Source organism: Pogoniulus pusillus, chromosome 25 (assembly GCF_015220805.1).
Source record: "Pogoniulus pusillus isolate bPogPus1 chromosome 25, bPogPus1.pri, whole genome shotgun sequence".
Lineage (NCBI taxonomy): Eukaryota > Metazoa > Chordata > Aves > Piciformes > Lybiidae > Pogoniulus > Pogoniulus pusillus.
In genome coordinates this window covers 10,828,933-10,850,280 of record NC_087288.1, presented here as the reverse complement: position 1 = coordinate 10,850,280, position 21,348 = coordinate 10,828,933, and the positions used below count along the sequence as shown (strand labels likewise).

At 45.2% G+C, this 21,348-nt stretch overlaps 1 protein-coding gene across 1 annotated transcript in view; it reads right to left on the bottom strand.

Annotated features, from left to right (window-relative positions):
- TRERF1 (transcriptional regulating factor 1) overlaps positions 1 to 21,348 on the bottom strand; it is a 114,256-nt gene that overhangs the window by 23,575 nt on the left and 69,333 nt on the right. Inside the window, exon 5 of the mRNA XM_064164420.1 lies at positions 14,093 to 14,190. The gene's annotated coding sequence lies outside the window, so the exon portion shown is untranslated. The remainder of the gene's footprint in view (positions 1 to 14,092; positions 14,191 to 21,348) is intronic.

The following is a 21,348-nucleotide window of genomic DNA, read 5'->3' as shown; positions in this document are numbered from 1 at the left end:
GTGGACATGCTGGAGCATGTCCAGAGAAGGGCCACAAGGATGATCAGAGGGCTGCAGTACCTCTCCCATGGAGACAGACTGAGAGAGTTGGGGCTGTTCAGTCTGGAGAATAAAAGGCTCTGAGGAGATCTTATTGTGGCCTTCCAGTATCTTAAATAGCCTACAAGAAAGCTGGGGAAGGACTTTTTAGGATGTCAGGCAGTGATAGGACTGGGAGGAATGGAGCAAAACTAGAAGTGGGTAGATTCAGATTGGATGTTAGGAAGAAGTTCTTCACCATGAGAGTGGTGAGACACTAGAACAGGTTGCCCAGGGAGGTGGTGGAGGCCCTATCCCTGGAGCTCTTTAAGGCCAGGCTGGATGGTCCTCTGAGCAACTTGGTCTAGTTCACAGCCATGGCAGGGCAGTTGGAAATGGATGATCCTTGAGGTTCCTTCCAGCCCTGACAACTCTGTGTTTCTATGAAAACTGTATCAGCTGGGCTACTCCTGAGCAGTTAGATCACTCTATCTCATCCCTTTATGCAGCCTCTTCTCTAGTGCTCTGACAAAAATTATTTTGCCAAATTAATAAAGTCTTACTCTTCAAAATTGGTTTGGGTTGCATTTTTCGTAAAGCATGTGAACATTCAAGCAGTTTCAGCTGGCCAGACACTGCACTTTCATGATTAGTTTCAGCCAGACAGCTGACTACCAAGCCAAGTCACCTTCCTAGTGAAACAGCCTTCTTGTCAGTAGCAGCATGTCCATGTTACAACTCAAAACAAAGTACCCTGGACACAATAGGTGCCTCCACAATAGCCCAAAGAGGGAGGGAAAAGAAAACCATGGCTTGAGCCAAGCTGACCACACCCAGATATCACCATCTAAACGGGCATATAGAGAAGTTAAGTGCTATCTGGGATTTGCACAGCATTCCATAACTTCTAAAGTACCTACCAGAGGTGTCCACTGGTGATATGAAAACAATGTCACTGAAGAATAAGATGCAACACTGACGCTCGCTGCCGTGCAAAGAAAGTCATGAGCACAGATAACCAACTGCATCTGTGCGTGTAAATCTGTGCTACATCCCTGAGGAATCTGATTAGAACTAAGACCAAACATGGAAATCTCTTCTGATCACTCACATTACATCAGGAGCATTGAATTCCAAATTCTACTCTGCCTTCTTACCTTTCCGTCCTTGCTTAGCAGAGTAGCTTACACCAAATGCAAGCTATGAGCATGCTTACAGAATAAAATGTAATCCAAAGGAACACTTCACAGATGTCTGCACTGCTATTGACAAACAAACCAGAATGCATTGGCACATTGTAAGTGAATTTCACTGGTCCACAGTATGAAGCAGTCTCTTTGTCTCTGATCACACACGTGCAGAGGTACAATATGCCTATGCATACATAAACACATTTTAGTGTCAAAGTAGATTCTGAGCTTTAACAAGAGTATGAAAATAATGGACCACAACCTCAACTCTGCCTCCTTCACACCTGCCTTTCTAAATGCAACACTTTCCACCAAAGATTCCAGCACACTGGTATCTCTACTTTTTCAGACTGAAGAGAATCCTTGATCTAGATAAATGTGCAGTCACTGATGGAGAAAATGTTAACCATTTCCAGATGCATATTAAGGAGGCCTGCACCAGCAAAAGCAAATAAGCATAATACACAGCTGCAGGCAAAAAACAAACAAGCAAGCAAACAAAAAACCCAACCAAACCAAAAAAGCCAACCAAAAAAAATCCCTCAAGTTTTCTGTTCTAGCATAATGTATGACAGAAAAAGCACAGCTCCCAATGAAGAGGCCTTTCAGTGCACACACAGTGTCTACAAACCACCTGCAGCCATTAGCATGTAACATTTTCACGTGACAAATCATGGCTGAGAATAATTACAACTTTATTTCCAGTCATGTACATTGCTTCACAGTTTCTCTGAACACACTCCCTTCCAGACTCTTCTAGATGCACAACTAAAAGAAGATAGAAGTCAACAACGAATGCTCAAGCTGCCAACACAGTTTTTCAGCTATGATCCTACTTTAAGTCATGGAAGTAGAGATGAAAGATGATCAGGTTGAGTCCCTGTGGGTGAGAATTAAGGGGAAGGCAAGGGAGGCTGACATCCTGGTTGTAGTCTGTTATAGACCACCCAACCAGGAAGAAAAGGTTGCTATATTATTCTTTAAGCAGATGGAGGCTGCCGCAAGACCACCTGCCCTTGTTCTTGTGGGCCACTTTAGCCTGCCAGACATCTGCTGGGACTTCACCCCTGGAAGGTGTCTAGAAGGCTCCTAGAGTGTGTGGAGGACAACATCTTATCCCAGCTGTTACATGAGCCTACCAGGGGTGCAGCCCTCCTTGACCTGCAGCTCACAAACAGAGAGGGGCTGGTGTGGGATGTGGTGGTTGGAGGCTGCCTGGGGTCCAGTGACCATGGAATTATAGTTTTTAATATATGGTGAAACCAGGATGGGCATCAACAAAACCTCCACATTGGACTTCCAGAGGGCAGTTTTCAGCTTATTTAAGGAACTAACTCCGAAAGTTCCTTGGGAAACAGCCCTTAAAAACAAAGGGGTCCAGCAAGGTTGGATCTGCTTCAAGAAAGAACTCCTGAAGATGCAGGAGCAGGCTGTGCCGATGTGCCGGAAGATGAGTCGATGAGAGAGGCAGCCAGACTGGATGGGCAAGGAGATAATAAAGGGATTAAAGTTAAAAAAGAGGTGTATCACCTTTGGAAAAAAAGGGGAGATGTCCCAGGAAGAGTTCAAGGATGTTGCTAGGTCTTGCAGGAAAACAATTAGAGCGACAAAAGCCTACTTAGAACTTAGAACCACTGCTGTTAGGGAGAATAAAACACATTTCTATAAGTATATTAATGGCAAGAGAAGGGGCAAGGACAACATCTAGTCCTTCTTAGATAGAGAGGGTAATGTAGTGACAAAAGATGAGGAAGAGGCAGAGGTACATAACACATTCTTTTCCTCAACCTTCAGTAGTGGGACAGGTTGTCTCCAGGACAGCTGGCCTCCTGAGCTGGCAGAAGGAGCCAGGGACCAGTACAGTCCCCCTGAAATACAGGAGGAAGCAGTAAGGGACCTGCTGAGTCATTTGGATCCTCACAAGTCCATGGGACCAGATGGGGTCCACCCTAGGGTGCTGAGAGAGCTGGCAAATGAGCTGGCCAAGCCACTCTCCATCATTTATCAACAATGCCAGCTCACTGGAGAGGTCCCTGAAGACTGGAAGCTGCCAATGTGGTGCCCATCCACAAGAAGGGCCAGAGGGAGGAACAAGGAAATTCGAGATCTGTCTACCTGGACTGCAGCAAAGCCTTTGACACCATTTGCCACAACAAGTTCCTGGCCAAGCTGGCAGCTCATGGCTTGGGCAGATTCACTCTGATATGGGCCGAGGGCTGGGCCCAGAGAGTGGTGGTGTAAGGTGCCATGTCCAGTTGGCAGCTGTCACTAGAGGTGTGCCCCAGGGATCAGTGCTGGGCCCAGTCCTGTTCAATATCTTTTTTGATGATCTGGATGACAGGATTGAGTCCAGCATCAGTAAGTTTGCAGATGACACCAAGCTAGGAGCAGGTGTGGATCTGCTGGAGGGTAGGAGAGCCCTGCAGAGGGACCTGGACAGGCTGGATGGGTGGGCAGAGGCCAATGGGATGAGACTGAACAAGGTCAAGTGCAGGTTACTGCACTTTGGCCACAACAACCCCAAGCAGTGCTACAGGCTGGGGACAGAGTGGCTGGAGAGCAGCCAGGCAGAGAGGCACCTGGGGGTGCTGGTAGACATTAGCTGAACATGAAGCAGCAGTGTGCCCAGGTGGCCAAGAAAGCCAAAGGCATCCTGGCCTGGCTCAGGAACAGTGTGGCCAGCAGGACAAGAAAGCTTATTCTGCCCCTGGACTCAGCACTGCTCAGGCCATACCTTGAGTGCTGTGTCCAGTTCTGGGCTCCTCAATTCAAGAGAGATGTTGAAGTACTGGAAGGTGTCCACAGGAGGGCGCCAAAGCTGTTGAGGGGCCTGGAGCACAGCCCTGTGAGGAGAGGCTGAGGGAGCTGGGGGTGTGCAGCCTGCAGAAGAGGAGGCTCAGGGCAGAGCTCATTGCTGTCTGCAACTACCTGAAGGGAGGCTGTAGCCAGGTGGGGTTGGTCTCTTCTGCCAGGCAAGCAGCAACAGAACAAGGGGACACAGTCTCAAGTTGTGCCAGGGGAGGTCTAGGCTGGATGTTAGGAGGAAGTTGTTGCCCGAGAGAGTGATTGGCATTGGAATGGGCTGCCCAGGGAGGTGGTGGAGTCACCGTGCCTGGAGGTGTTGAAGCAAAGCCTGGATGGGGCACTTAGTGCCGTGGTCTGGTTGATTGGGTAGGGCTGGGTGCTAGGTCGGACTGGATGAGCTTGGAGGTGTCTCCCAACCTGTGTGATTCTATGGTTCTGTGATTTGAAACTTCCAATTAAAATTATGAAGGGAAACTAAACAAAGCCTCCAAAAACATTCAAGTGACATAAAAATAAAGAGCACACAGAATTTCACACTGAAATGCTATCAACTTTTGGAGGAAGATGGAACCTACACAGGAATATGCATCTTCTCTTACACCTGCCAAGTTCACAAAGCTCAGCTTAGAGGCTTTGAACATCTTCCCATGAAAATAGGGCATAAATCTGCCAATAAACCTTTTGTAGTCCAGTTTTGGGCCCCCCACTTCAAGACAGATGGAGATCTTAAACATCTCTCCTATGAAGAAAGACAGAAAACTGGGTCTGTTTAGTCTTGAGAAGGCTGAGAGGGGATCTATTCAGCAGCTATAAGTATCTGAAGAGTGGGCATCAAGATGACGGTGACAGTCTCTTCTGTGGTGCTCACTGAGAGGGCAAGGAACATCAGGTGCAAGAACACAGGAGGTTCCTCCTCAACAGGAGCACATTCTCTTTTACCATGAGGGTGATGGAGCACTGGGACAGGCTGCCCAGAGATGCTGTGGAGTCCCTGTCTCTGGAGACTTTCAAAACCTGCCTGGATGTGTTTCCTGTTTGGTCTGCCCTAGGTGATTCTGCTTTGGCAGGGAGTTTGGACTTGATTACCTCTGGAGGTCCTTTCCCACTCTTAACATTCTATAACAAAGGCTGAAGTATGTCCCATTTCACCTATTAACAACAAGTTCCTTGGTTCTGCCTCTTCATTTTAAAGCTTGCGGCGACAAGCCTTAGTCAAATAACAAGAAATAACAGTGGCACAAACCAGTAAAGAAGAAGAAATGCCTCCAGGAGAGTTAAAAGACTGCAAGAATTTCAGGAGTAAGGACTGAGGGCACCAAATAACATGACTTTGGTATAAAAATGCATCACAATGCCAGCCAGATCCCTGACTCCCTACTCTTCCCACAATCAGAAGCACCACGGTGGCAGATACCAGCAGTCATAGGCAGCTTTTGTGGTCACCAGAGAAATATCAGCTTTGGTATGTACCAAATTCTACTTATTGCAGCCTTTCACCAGGTGGATTCCAGTTCTTAGGGTACTGGAAAGCAGTCAACAAGATTTTTATATGTGAGGCAACAGCAAAAACCTTTCCCTTCCTCCATTTCAGAAGAAAAAAACAAATAAACAAAAGCAAACAAAACCCCAAACCTCAGGTTATAGACTCAAGCACTCAAGAGTCCAGCAGCTCCAGCATCCTCAGTCTGGCAGTTGGGATATAATGCTGTCTTTAGGCAGATTACATATTTATCATCACAGATACACAGGGACATTTGTAAAAGTCCAAAACATGATAATGCAATACTGTATTGAAATACCAATGCAGTCCAAAAAGGACTAGAGAGCTCAGTTCCTGTGAGAATGCCATTGCTTCCAAACACCCATCCCCCTCACCAACAGAAAAAAGAAAGATGAAAACATTCCTTTCAAAAGCATCCATCACTGATCTGAAAGAAGAAAAGTGCAAATGCTTTAAAAGCATTGTCATTCTACATTTAGGTAACACAGGGGAGAAAAAAAACAAACCAAAAACTCCCAAAACAGACAGGCACGTTGATAAAAGCATAATCAGTAATAAACCATTTCCTTAGATACCAGATTTTATTGCTTTTTTAGTACTGAGCAGGCTGAAATTCAAGGGCCTGATGCTGTATACACTGAGCATTTGCCATCAGCTTTAACAAAATGCAAGCACTTCTTGTTGGATTAAGACCTAACAGCATTTCAGTGCTCTACACAACATAGAATCATAGAATCAACCAGGCTGGAAGAGACCTCCAAGATCATCCAGTCCAACCTAGCACCCAGCCCTACCCAATCAACCAGACCATGGCACTAAGTGCCCCATCCAGGCTTTGCTTCAACACCTCCAGAGATGGTGACTCCACCACCTCCCTGGGCAGCCCATTCCAATGCCAATCACTCTCTCTGCCAACAACTTCCTCCTAACATCCAGCCTAGACCTTCCCCAGCACAATCTGAGACTGAGTCCCCTTGTTCTCTTGCTGGTTGCCTGGCAGAAGAGACCAACCCCACCTGGCTACAGCCTCCCTTCAGGTAGTTGCAGACAGCAATGAGCTCTGCCCTGAGCCTCCTCTTCTGCAGGCTGCACACCCCCAGCTCCCTCAGCCTCTCCTCCCAGGGCTGTGCTCCAGGCCCCTCAACAGCTTTGGCGCCCTCCTGTGGACACCTTCCAGTACTTCAACATCTCTCTTGAATGGAGGAGCCCAGAACTGGATACAGCATTGAAGGTATGGCCTGACCAGTGCTGAGTCCAGAGGCAGAATAAGCTTTCTTGTCCTGTTTGCCACACTGTTCCTGAGCCAGGCCAAGATGCCATTGGCTTTCTTGGCCACCTGGGCACACTGCTGCTTCATGTTCAGCTAATGTCTACCAGCACCCCCAGCTCCCTCTCTGCCTGGCTGCTCTCCAGCCACTCTGTCCCCAGCCTGTAGCACTGCTTGGGGTTGTTGTGGCCAAAGTGCAGTAACCTGCACTTGACCTTGTTCAGTCTCATCCCATTGGCCTCTGCCCACCCATCCAGCCTGGCCAGGTCCCTCTGCAGGGCTCTCCTACCCTCCAGCAGATCCACACCTGCTCCTAGCTTGGTGTCATCTGCAAACTTACTGATGCTGGACTCAATTGCCTCTTCCAGATCATCAAAAATGATACTGAACTGGACCATGAAGGCATTGTGGGCACCAAAGTTAGTCTGTGCCCAATGGAGAAGCTATGGGCAGCATGCTGAATGATTTCTGATTCTTTCATTCATATGAAGAACAGAAGCTTTTCCTCCCTTTTGTTTAGCATTCCCTAAACACCCATTGTGCAGCTTAGCACAAGAGCAACTAGCTACTAATGGTTAAATCCAACAACTGAAAGCAGCAGGAGTTTTAAAGCAACATGGCTCTGCAGTTCTGTGGTGCTGCTCTTACCAACAGTCATTTATGCTACTTAAGCTCTTACATTTCTGACACTACAGATATATCCCAATTATTACAAAGAAACATGAAAACAAATGCAAAAGGACAGAAACATTTCTGTAGACTGCCCAGAAAGAGAAAGAGCCCACTTCAGTTTATGGATGGAATTTGGACTCAAACTAATGGATGTTCAATTGATTTCAACAGAGACAAGGTTTTGCTCCAACTCTTTACTCATCATTTCAGCATGGTCCCCTGCAACTTGCACAGCATTCTCCAGACTGAAAACTAGGGACATGCCAAGCTCACTCTAATGCCTTTACATACTCCAGCTGTCTCTGTCTTCAAGCACAAGGCAACTGTAAGACAACACAAGTAGTAATCTTTTCTGGAAGCATGCCATAATTTAATTCTGGTGAACATGAAATGCAAGAGTATTCCAGGGTTGTCAGTCTGCTGTGAAGGTGATCTGGTTTTCCTCCTTCATAAACGGTGGCACTGGAGAGTTAGAAGAACTTAGAGGACAAACAGTGAAATAGGATATAGAATCATAGAATTGCCAGGGCTGGAAGGGACCTCAAGGATCATCCAGTTCCAGCCCCCCCGCCATAGACAGGGACTTCTCACACCACATCAGGCTACTCAGAGCCCCAGCCAGCCTGGACATAAAAACTTCCAGGGATGGGCCTTCTACCACTTCTCTGGGCAAACTCTTCCAAGTGTCTCACCACCCTCCTGGTGAAGAATTTCTTCCTAACATTCATTCTGAATCTACACACTTCTAGTTTTGCTTCATTCCCCTCAGTCCTATCACTGACATCCTATAAAGTCCACTACCAGCTTTCTTGTAGGCCACTTAAGATACTGGAAGGCCACAAGAAGGTCTCCTCAGAGCCTTCTCTCCAGACTTAACAGCCCCAACTCTCTCAGTCTGTCTCCAGCCCTCTGATCATCCCTGTGGACCTTCTCTGGACATGTACCAGTGCATCCCTATCCTTCTTGTAATAGGGGCTCCAGAACTGGATGCAGTACTCCAGGTGGGGTGTCACCAGAGTGGATCAGAGGGGAAGAATCACCTCTCAACCTGCTGGCCACATGTCTCTTGATGCAGCTTTCTGGGCTGCAAGCGCACACTGCTAGCTCATGTTGAGCTTCTCATCCACCAGCACCCCCAAGTCCCCCTCCTTAGGGCTACTCTCAAGTCAGTCACTGCCCAGCCTGCATCAGTGCCTGGGATTGCCCCAACCCAGATGCAGGACCCTGCACCTGGTCTTGTTGAATCGCATGAGGTTGGCTTGGGCACACCTCTCCAGCCTGTCTAGATCTCTCTGGATGAATGCCTTCTCTCCAGCATGTCTGCTGCACCACACAGCTTGGTGTCATCAGTGAACTTGCAGAGGGTGCACTCAATGCCATGTAAATGATCAGAGGGTTGGAGCACTCTGCTATAAGGACACGCTAAGGGAGCTGGGAGAGGAGGATGCTCCAGAGGGACCTAAAAGCAGCCTTCCAGTACCTGAAGGTGGCTATAGGAAGGATGAAAAGAAGCTGTATACAGAGGCCTGCAGTGACAGGACAAGGGGTCAAGAGTTCAAGCTTGAGAAGAGCAGATTTAGATTGGATGTTAGGAACAAGTTCTTTACTATGAGGGTGGTGGAGCACTGGAACAGGTTGCTCAGGGAGGTTGTTGAGGCCCCTTATACACCACCTGTTCTAGATGCCCTTTCTTCTGCTCCTTGTACGGTTTCTTTTTGTGTGCCAGTGTGTCCAGAAGCTCCTTGTCCATCTAGGGAGGTGTCCTAGCATTCTTTCCTGCCTTCCTCTGGTGTACTTTGCTCCTGGACACAGAGAAGGTGATCCTTGAATCCAGACCAGCTATCCTGGGCCCCACTTCCCTCTAGGCCTTTGTCCCACAGTGCTTTGGCCAGAAGATCCCTGAAGTGATCAAAGTCTGCATGCCTAAACTCCAGGGTTGTAAGCCTGGAATACATCCTCCTAGATGCCCTGAGGATCTTAAATTCTAGTGCACTGTGGTCACTTCAGCCAAGGCTGTCCATGAGCCTCATACTGGTCACCAGCCCTTCCTTTTTGGTGAGCACAAGACCCAGTATAGCACCTTTTCTTGCTGGTTCCTCCACCATTTGTAGGAGGCAGTTGTCATCTACACCTTCCAGGAGCATCCAAGGCACTACTTGTGCCTTGCTGTGTTGTGTCTCCAGCAGGTGTCAGAGTGGTTGAAATCTCCCATGAGGACCAGATCTTGCGAATGCAAAGCCACCTCTATCTGCCTGTGGAGGGCCTCATCTGCTTGATTCTGCTGGTCAGGTGGTCTGTAGCAGACCTCCTACTGTAACATCACCTTCCCCTCTCTTCCCTTTAATCTTAACCCATATGCTCTAACCAGCTCATCATCCTTCCCCAGCTGGAGCTCCACTGATACCAGCTGGTCACTGCTGCAGAGGGCAACACCTCCCCCTCCTACCCCACTCCTAGCTCCACTACATACCACAAACACTGAAATCTGAAGATTTCCAATCTAGTAAACAACAGATCAAGCCACAGTCACATTATCAAACTGCCTGAATCCACATGAATTTCAGTGCTAGACATCCACTGCAACTAAGTTGGTGGGTGAAAGCTGGGCTGGGTTTGAGCTGCAAAACAAGGACTAGATGCCAGCCAGTACCAGTTTCAGAATGCAGTTAAGGAGAAGGATGATAAAAGGCCATAGAAGAGCTGATGCTGAAGGAAGCACTCATTTACAAAGGCCGCAAAGCACTGACTTAAGCCACCTCAGCTGGTCATATGCCTGTATCAAAAGGGTATTGGACCCTATGGCTTGTCCAGCTCATTTCAAGTTTTTCAGCTAGCAGGCAAAGTTAAAATGTGCATGCTTTTATAGATTACTAGCTAGCCTGAGGAAAGGAAGACTGGATAAGATGGCAGAGGCAAACAATGCCTCCATGTTCAGCCAGCTGCTGCAAGAGAGGGCACCTGCAGCTATTCACCAGTAACAGAATCAGTGCATGCTCATCAGCGAGGGCAGCATCCCTCCTCATGTCCTTCCCTCTGCAATGGCAGCCTAGCAGTTAAGGCAAGTTTCACAACTACTCTTAGCAGTCAATTCAAGGTGTGTCTGCCTACAGAAATGTGTCATTGCTACGTGTTCTCCCAGTGCTGCAGACATGTTTTAATATGCCTTACCCCACCAATAAGAAGCCAGTGAGAACAGTGGCCTTGAAAACTAAGAGAGTGCTACCTAAAGAATGGAGACTCCTGCATTCCTCTAACCCAGCTCTTGAAGGGGAAGCTGGCACTACAGCTACATCTTCAGATGTGATGACTGCAGTAACACTAGATGGCTGACAAGCACAGAACTGGGGCAGGAAGAGTGGCAGATTTCAGAGACCCTTGTGCTTTTTCAGGCTTTTTAGGTAACAGGTTTGCCTCCATAACTCCTCATGTAGCCACAGCTCAAGCCCCAGCTCCAGTTTGTTAGTTTTGTTTGGTTGTTTTGTTTTGTTTTCCTGGGGGCACAGGAAATAAGCATGTGGAAAAAAAATCCTATCAGAGTACTGAACCAGAATGAACAGCTTATAGCACTAAGCAAGGTGGTTGGGTGAAGAAGCAGAAAGCAAAGCAGAAAGAGAAGGAAGAAGATAACTCAGAAATCTACTTTAAAAAATACTTGTAGAAGCCCTGATGACATGTCATAGAGAAATAAAAAGCGGCAGAGACTGAAAACGAGGGTCACAAGGCATCAGGATCACGGCTATTTCAGTTAGAACAAACATCCAAACAGCAGAGTGGATTTCAAGGACCAACAATAATTTTCTATTGCTATCTCAAGGACAAATGTTTCTAGGACTGAAAACCTTTTCAATCCCAGTTCTGGATACAACTGTTCCTATGCTTTCTATTGCACTTCAGTTTTGTCTTTCTCTGAATGGCAGAGGTCTCAAATCTGCACCCATAACTGTATCTGAACCCCAGGGCTGGCACTGTTAGACATGCCCAACAACATCAAAAGGCCTCCTTCACTATATGAGAACATAAGCAAATAAAATAATTGCAGCACAAGTGAAAACTGGATGAAAAGCAAGCAAAATATTTAGTACACTGATTTTGTAGCAAGCATACCAAGAAAGCCATATGCTCTTAGAACTGAAGTGGAAAACCAGATTAGCTGTTTTCAAATGCTGGTTATTCTTCAACAGTTGCACAAATCCTTCAAAAATTATCATTCCCTTTGCAGCTGAGCTCCTTCTGCAGTGCAGTTGGAAAGACTGCTGAGTCTCATGTGGCTGCTCATTTAAGCTGTTCCCATTTCTACTCTTAAGAGAGACTAGAATGTCCTAATTCGGTTTAATAAAGAACACATTGAACTTGGGGGAGGGGGAGAGCAACAACAGCACTGGGAGGGGAATGGAGTAATTGTGCTACTTAGGTGAAGTTTAAAAAACAAAAAAGCCAACGAAAAACAACAGCAAAACCAACACTTGATCATGTCAGGAAAGTCTCTAGAAAAGGGGAGGAGAAAGGAAGACAAACAAGCAGAAACATTTTCCTCTGCTTTTAAGTAGAAAACACATTCCGAGGCATTGATAATCTAATGAAAACTTTTCCCCAGAACTAACAGAATTCTGGTTACTCAGGAAGAGGAGGCTGGTTTCTAAATAAAGCCATTAACTCAATTTAGTTTGAGGGAGATACAGTTCCATGAGTCCCAAAGAAACAAAGAAGGTAGCTTCCACAAATCTGATTATCTTTGCCATCAGTAAATTGGCGTCACAGCTTTGAAGCACTTTGAAGGGCTCAGAGAACTACAATTGAAGCAGGTATCAGATTACTTCATAAAAATGGCAAATATAAAATGAGGAGATCTCCTTGTAATCCTGGTGAAAAATAAAAATACTAACTTTGTCTAAGACCAGAGGGGTGCTTGAATATTCCATGACTAAGTGACTAAAAAGTGTTGAGTAGGCAGCATTAATTAAAGGTGTTAATTTTTTAAGGTTATTAAAAGGTGAAGAGTTTTTTTTTAATACTCACCAATACACTGCTGCATATTTGAGCAAGGCTGAAGCTGAAAATCTCTTCAGCTAATCTGGGTTTACTGACTACTTAGATGAAATAAATTGTAGCACCTTCTGCTGAGTCTACCATCAAGGGCAATACTCTCAAATGCTTAAACAAACACAGAATAGTATCATAGAATCAATCAGGTTGGAAGAGACCTCCAAGATGATCCAGTCCAACCTAGCCCTAGCCAATCAACCAGACCATGGCACTAAGTGCTCCAGCCAGGCTTTTCTTGAACACCTCCAGGGACAGTGACTCCACCACCTCCCTGGGCAGCCCATTCCAATGCCAATCGCTCTCTCTGACAACAACTTCCTCCTAACATCCAGCCTATACGTCCCCTGGCACAACTTGAGACTGAGTCCCCTTGTTCCGTTCCTGTCTGCCTGGCAGAAGAGACCCAACTCACTTGGCCACAACCTCCCTTCAGGTAGTTGTAGACAGCAATGAGCTCTGCCCTGAGCCTCCTCTTCTGCAGGCTGCACACCCCCAGCTCCCTCAGCCTCTCCTGCCAGGGCTGTGCTCCAGGCCCCTCACCAGCTTTGGCGCCCTTCTCTGGAAAAGTTCCACTATTTCAACATCTCTCTTGAATTGAGGGGCCCAGAACTGGACACAGGACTCAAGGTGAAACTAAGTACTCAACATGAAACTAAGCTTGTCCTATTATCAAAATTATCCTCAATGTGATATTTTAGTTTATCTCCATTACTGAACTAAGTGACTTGGTTTTCCCCAGCAGTTCTGCAAGGATGACAAGGTTCTGGTCTTAGGACAGAGAACTTGGCCACTTAGCTATCATATGTGACTATGTTACTACTTCTCATCACTGCTATTAATTTGAAGGAGTAGGCTGTTATTATGACCACAGTCATGATAAACACACACTTTTATTATAAGGTGAGCATCCTTGAAGCACTCAGCTAGTTACTTCCTGACCTCTATGGTGTTCATGCTCTGAAGCTTGCAATTCTGTCACCACAAAGCAGTCAGAGAACATATGCCAGGATTTGCAAGAAACAGCCAAAAAGGAAACATCCTGAGACAGATAAACAATTGAAGAATGAAACAAAACTCAGAAAAACAGGCAGAACTGAAGTAGTATGTGGAAAATACCATATGGCTTAGCTGTTCCCTCCCTGCTGAAAGCTCATTTTGAGCTCAGTGTCTTCCCCAAAGGAAACTGTCTTCAGGAAATGCAGTTGCAGGATCTTCTGAAAAGTCAGTCTTTCTAAAATACATCACCTCAGTACCTAGCAGTGGAGCCAAATAAAACCCAAGGAATATGCTGAACTGATTACCAAGGGTGCTACAGTTTGGCTGTTTGGTTTTGTTGTTTTTTTCTTCTATCAAGATCATGTACATTTTGCTTGTATGAGAAAATATAGCCAAGGTAGTTCTTTAAGAAAGTGCTGAATGTGTCATACATACTGTGGTACACAAAATAATGTGTTACAAGACACAAAGCCAACACACTACTAGTCATTCTTGAGAAGCTCATCAAGAAAACCAGAGAGATTCAGAAGTCCAAAAGCCTTGTGCTTGGTTAAACCAGCCAGCCTCACAGAAAGTGGATGTACAATGCTGCAGTATTACCTGATTTTTGAAGATCTGTGAGATTTCTGTATCCTGCTGTGCTGTCCTTGCCATAACATTTCATGCAGCTTTCATTCTGCGATCTCAAAGGGACGTATCTAAACATAAAGAAGAACAGAAGTTAGTTTTCTCCCCACATGTGATTATCACATAAAATACCAGTCAAATATCCAAATATGGATAGTCTCTCCATATTACTGTGCTCAAGTCACTATTGCAAATGACATTTAGCAGCACTATAACTCCCTTAAAGAACAAGCAAGAGCCTCCTTCCCGTATGAACAGTGAGACTGCTGCACTGTCAAATCTCTGAGATTAATACTTCCAGTGTCCTCCAAATCACAGACTGAAACACAAGTAAACTAATCTTTTCTTTTTGCTCAGCTTTGGCATCTACTGCAAAATGAGGAATGGGTTACATTGATGCAATAAATAAAACAAGATTGTAATTCTATTGCAGAGCCTTCACAACACCTTACACTGCTTTGACAGCACCCAAAAGGGGCTAGGTGCTTTCATGGATTTTGCTGGCCCAGAGCTTGCAATCTACACGACAAGTGTCACAGGAACAAGAGAAGATGCAGCAATCAGGAAGGGAGGGATTAATGAAAGTCAAAGGTGCAGGAGATACAATCATGTTGTCACCCGATGCAGAAGAGATATCTAGATGAGGCATCTTGATTTTTCAAATGAAAACACCTTTGTTTTTGTAGATGCTGCTGCCTAGATGTCTTTTAGGAAGAACCTGCACACCCGAGAGTTTTAAGAGATCTGGCAGATGATGCCATAAGGCCCCTCTCCATAAACTCTGAGTTAGGAGGATACCCCAGAAGGCTGGAAGTAGGCTACCATCACTCTCACCTACTAGAACACTTTAAAGAACCCAGGAAACTATAAGCCAAACAAATTTTCCGTCCTTGGAAAAGTTATAGAATGAATCCCCCTGCTATCACAAGCCAAATGAAGCACTTAACTGGGAAAAAAAAGATGGCCAAAAAGATGCTCAGAGGGCTGCAGCGGTTTTCCCCAAGCCATGGGAAAAAGGTCCATAGCACAATACAGATGGCAATTCACTCCATCAAAACACAAACCATGGGAGAAGGCTGAGTCCTTACAAAGCCTCACCTGCCCAAAATATCTTTCTTTGACAGAACACCTCAGTTGGTGGTAAATGCTGGTAGCATCACACATGGACACATGGATTTTCTTGGAGCTAAGTGAGCTTTTGCTTACAATATTGTGTGAGCAATGAAAACATACGCACTCAAGTCCTGCTATGCATGCTGAAATGCAAACTCTTCATTACCTGCTTGAACCCTGCCTGCTGAAAGCTCTTCTCAGCAATCCCATGAATCTGCCTCTTCACTGAAGCAAGACAGGTTTTAACAAACCCATGTGTACTTAATGCCTGGTCTAACCTGGGGTTTATACTGGTATTGAACTCCTTTAGGTCTCTAATAGGGCAGTTGAATCTTCTGGACGACGCCACCACTTTGTGATTGCAACAGGAAACATTCAGAGACACAGGGAAAACTTGAGGTTAGTGTCAGTTGAGCCAAAAGAGAAAATGTGTCTTTTTTTAACCCAGGTTGACACAACTTTATAGAACTTGCCAAGGTGGTTACATTTAATTTAAAAAACAACTGCTGTATCATAATCAATGAGCAGTCACATCATGTAACTTTGCCTTGTTTCATTTATACACCTGCTCTGGAACTACAAACACTAATATTAAACTTAAAAATGCCAAGGTATTCTGCAGACAAACTATCCCTGGCAGTTTCCTACAGGGGCCAGGTCAATGGATACTGAGAAAAGCAACAACAGGAAACCCCTTTCCTGTTTTCATTATTTGTTTTGGCTGCTTTTCCTGCTGTACCGCCTTCATCATCAGAGCTACTACACAGCCCATACACACTTGTATGTAAACTAACAATGCATGCAAAGCTCTCATACGTAACACATTGAAGAGCAAAACTTTGGGCATTTTAGAGCCAGGAGTAGTGAAGTGATGGCTGATAAACACTGAAAACAATCTCAATGTAATCAATGCAGGACCAAACACTGCAGATGTACATGAAATTCACAAATGAGCTTTTAATTCCTTTCATTAAGTGTTTATCAGCATTTCAGTTCTTTGAGGTGTAGACTAAAAAGCAATCTAGCTTTAGATTCATTTGCCCTACTCTTCAGTTGTGCTCCCATCCCAGCCTCAACAATATGCATATAACTGAAGCGTAGTAAGAGGAACCTAAGAAATGAAGCCTAAAGCAACCTTTACAAATTAAGAGCCAAGTCAGGGATCAGCTATCCCATACACACAACATGTATTTTTCCTCTTCTCTCCATTAGGATTGATGACACTGCTGGAAAATAAGGAGCACATAATACCTTTTATGGGAAGGTAAAACACAGACGAATTAGCAGAGAGAGCATGCAGCTAAATCAATTTCTCATCTCAAGATATTACTATCTATTGGAGGCAGTTGCTTGAACTTTCCTATCCTTGTAACGTATTGATCAGTGAAACTTCATACTGCAAGTTCAGCTAGGTATTTTTTCAGAGATAAAATGGAGGACTGAAGTAAAACTCGAGGCAACACACCAAAGAACAGGGCTTTTCTGCAGTCACATTGCAGGCTAGAAACTCAGTTTCCACCTTCCTGCAAATTACTACAACACATGAGATGAAGGTTACTGGATGGAGACTGAATTAGTCCTGCAGGAGCCTTCACAGAGCCTTTAAGAAGGACAGAAAGGTGCTGTACTGCTCTGGGAGAGGTGACCCAAGCACCAATACTGGTTACATTCCCTGTGGCACGGAGGCTGTGACAACAGCTTGGGAGCAGCATTTTTGCTGCAACACATCAGCTCCCCTTGGCTGCAAGTCACCATAAAGAGCCATTTCTCAGAGCTCTTTTGCCCTCTACTCTATATCATGCTCTGAGATGCTGATCTCCTTCCCGAACTTCTGCTACAGCTCTGAGGCCTAATGGTGAGTCAGGGCAAGAACCTTTGTCTAGCTGATGAAGATGCTCTACTCAAGCATCATAAAAAGCAGTGAAACCAAGAAAGGCCACGCAGGTGGTCCACAGGCTGGTCAAGTGTGCCTGGCACAGGCCACATGCTTCCAATGGCAACACTGCACAGATTTTAGATATCAAAAGAACCACCCACTGATCAAAGATGAAGATACATGCATCCTCTGCTGAAGCAAAGTGAGGGACACAGCCCCTCTAGAAAAATGTTTTACTTCACCAGAAACAATTTCTGTATTATTGGACATTAGAAACTTACATGGTGCTAAAAGTGAGAGATTAGACTTCCTATAGAGCATCATCAGAGCACAGAAAATGTATTTCTGAGTGCATTAAAAACAGACAGCAATGAGCTCTGCCCTGAGCCTCCTCTTCTGCAGGCTGCACACCCCCAGCTCCCTCAGCCTCTCCTCACAGGGCTGTGCTCCAGGCCCCTCACCAGCTTTGGCGCCCTCCTGTGGACACCTTCCAGCACCTCAACATCTCCCTTGAATTGAGGGGCCCAGAACTGGACACAGCACTCAAGGTGTGGCCTGCCCAGTGCTGAGTACAGGGGCCTGTGTAATGTCATTTAAAAACAAGGCAGCACAGCATTATCTAAAAGCTGGAATGGTTCTTCTGTCACTCTAACAGCCTCTGCACAGAGCAGTGAAGTTCAATAAAGTAAAATGGCAGTGACAGGCTATCACCTATAAGGGGAAAGTGAAGCATACTTACAGGACACTCATCCAAGTTTGAGAAGTATTTGCCAGCAGCAGAACACCAAATTCACTCTCAGTCCTGTCTCCATTCCCACATGTAAGTGTGTTAGGTTGGGTAGAGATTTGCCTTCCCATGCTTACAAATCCTGCACCCATCTGCATCTTTTCTTTCTCTTCTTTCCCTAAGACACTCTCTTCTTCCAAACTGACTCCCTTTAGAAGATACTTTTGTTTCTCCTCTGCCATGTCAGGCATTACTCTGCTGGTATCCAGTCCCCTTCCTCTCGTCTGCCTCTACACAGTCCTCCTCCCTCAAGTCCATGACTCACATCTCCTGACATACAACCATTTTTTGACCTTTCCTTATTGAATTCCCATAGCAGTACAAGCTTGACAGCCCCAAAGCTACCCAAGATACCATCACCTTCCCATTCACAGCTCTCATACACTCATTTCATGCTTGTCTCCTGAGGCAGTGGACACACTCTCCCCATCCCTTTCTTCATGACATTCCTCGTTTTTATAGGTCTCTTCCATGGCAAGTAGTTTCCAGATCAAGAACAACTAGTGGCTCTTCATCACTCCATACTTCAGACTTTTCTTCATCTTTACAACATAGTGGTCTGGGGGAAGTGAGATGGAAGGCAGGAAGGACTGGAGCTGCACATGGCATTGGAGACAGGGGAGCACCACACGTTTATGCAGTGGCACATTTATGCTCTCTGGCTTGTTTTCTGTTCCTTTTCTAAAGACTACTGACACTAGTTTTATTTATCATGATGTTGCCATTTTTACCAAATGACCACACAGCCTGCTCCCAGGGCAGCAACTTGGTGCAGTGCTCAGAGGGACACACGCATGCTGCACTGTGACCCCGCTCTCCTCCCACACACATTGCTTACATTTATCTACAAGCAATTTCCTCTGGCGTTCTATCACCCAATCAGTCAGCACTAGGAGTTCTCCTGCTACATACTTCAGCCATCCCTTCTTTTTATTATTCTTAATACCCTAAGCCTCCACTCTTGCACAACTTCAGTTCCTTACTGAAGTTCAGACTGAAACTGTTCAAACAAAATCGCTGAAGATGACATCAATAAACAACCTTGCTTCCTTGAAAACCCTCAAAGTATTATTTCCCTCCACAAAATTACAGGAAAACAACCACTCTCTGAAATTAAATTCTCCAGTCACTCAGGGAGAAAAAAATCCTCTAACAGTCACTTTCCATAACAACCTTAAGTTCTAATTGTTCTGCTGAAGCAAGGCTGAGTACGCTTCATAGCAAGGACCTCTGTCAAGAGCCTGACAGCCTAACACTTGGACCTCTTGTGCCATGCTAATGTGTTACCCCTGCCCCAAGAAGATGAAGTATGAGTTCCACAGCTCAGGAAACATCATCATCAGCCCAAAGGAAAAAACCCAACTTCAACCAAACAAGCAGCTAAACCTAAAAGTCTCACAGCTACTGCTTGGCTCCAGATCCTCTGTTCAGAAGGTAGGAGGGGTTAAAAAAAACCCCAAGTACCACCATCCTACCCCTCTGCAGACAGACTTGTATGAAGTGCCAAGAATATTTTGAAAGACACAAGATGTATAATAACTTTTCAACTGAATATTCATTTCTGAATTGAAGGGAAACATCTTAAGGGCGAGTAGGCGTAGGGAACGATTGCTCCTCGGCACTGCCATGCTATTTATTAAAGGCTGTGAGCACCCACAAGAATTCAGCTCTGGCCTTTGCACTGTATGCTAACAAGCTTAGTTTACTGACATTCACAGAGCATATGGAGCTCTGCTTCGAATGATCTGTTTGAAAGGGACAATTAAATCAGACAACTGGAGATTGAACAACCAACAGAGCTAATTAAATTCTTAAGTCCTGTTTCTGTATTTATCCAAATCTTTCTCACCATTGTTGCCGAGAAGGGGAATGGGTTGGCCTGGGAGGTCAAAGAAGAGAGGCATGTCCCTTTTTGCTTTTCCCCTCCACAGTTACAGATCTGTTTGGAACAAAACCTGAGACACAAAAAATCAATGCAGCCAGTGGTTGAATTCATCTCATTGTGCCAGAAATGTTCCATTTTCTCTAGCTTATGTTGTAAATTGCTTTCTGGTACGCCAGGTTGTTATTTTTTAGCCCCTTTGGTTCCTTACATAGTTAAATGCCACACCACACAGCTCTTACACTTAGTTCTACCATTTCCAGAACACTGACACTCATAAGCTTTCTTAAACTTTCTTAACTTTCTGAAAACTTATTTCCCACAACTCTTAGCTCTACTATTTTCTTCTTCCTTAGACAACAAGTTTGTAACCTTTCCCTATATCAGTTTTTTGCCTTGTGCAGCCTTTTCTACTGAAGAGGTAGTATTTGCTCATCCTCAGTCTCCCTCTTCCTGCTTTCCACATAACCAGAAGTAGCACAATAAAAGGGCAGTGCTTTTTAATAGCCTAGTTTCTTCAGCTTGCAGGCACAGGAGAATGGCTAAGCACAACTTATTTGCAACAAATTCAGATTTTCACATTTAATACCTGCAAAAAATAACAACAATACCCCCAGAAGATGTGCCTAGGTTATGAACATTTTGCCCACTGCAGAGCTAATACACACCCCTGAAGCTCTGGAGAGCTGAACTCTACAATTGCTCTTAGAACATCACCTAAATTTTGGAGTATGCACCTTCTCAGCTCCCCTAACTTCATTTTCAAGGCACTGGCCACACTAAACAGGTCCAGCAGAACAGCATTCATGACAATTGTGCCAACTTGTGACATAGGATACCTTACACAAGTACTTTACTGATATAGAAATGACAAAGTAAACACCTATCATTCTGCAGGGAGCAAGCTCACCCTGCTTAATGCCTACCTGAGAGAGACACAAACAGAGAAACATAGATGAGGGTAATGCCTCCCTTCCCAGGTAGCCTAAGGACAACTATTTGGTCAGTGGGGTTTTTGGTGGCTGGGGTTTGTTTGTCTGGGGGGGTGGTGTTTGGTTTGCTGGCTTTGGTTTTGTGTGCTGGGGTGTTTTTGCATGTGCGTGTGCGTGCACGTGTGCTTTGGTTGGTTGGTTTGGTGGTGGTGGTGGTTGGGGTTTTTGTGTCTGCATTTTGGTTTGGTTGCTTTGTTGGTTCTTTGTGGGGCTTTTTGCTGGTGTTTAGGGGTTTTTGGTTAGTTTTATGGACAGCTGAGGGGCTAAAAAACTCCACAGAGACCAACAAAGCAGCACCTAAAGGGATTATTTGTATTTTTTATTCATGGCTACAGCCTTATTTCTGACAACTGCCAGCTAATTTCTTGGCAGAACAATAGGAAGTAGTTTCTAGAGGACGCTTAACAAGTACCAAGGAGGAAGTGTTCTATATAGCAAGCATAGTGCAACACCACAGGATCTTCCTACTTAAAATTCGTTACCAGAAGACACACTTTGAAGAAGGTAACTTGCTTGTCAAATATGGCTTTACCTCATGTCCCAGTTGACTGAGTCATCCTTCAGAATTACTGGAATGTT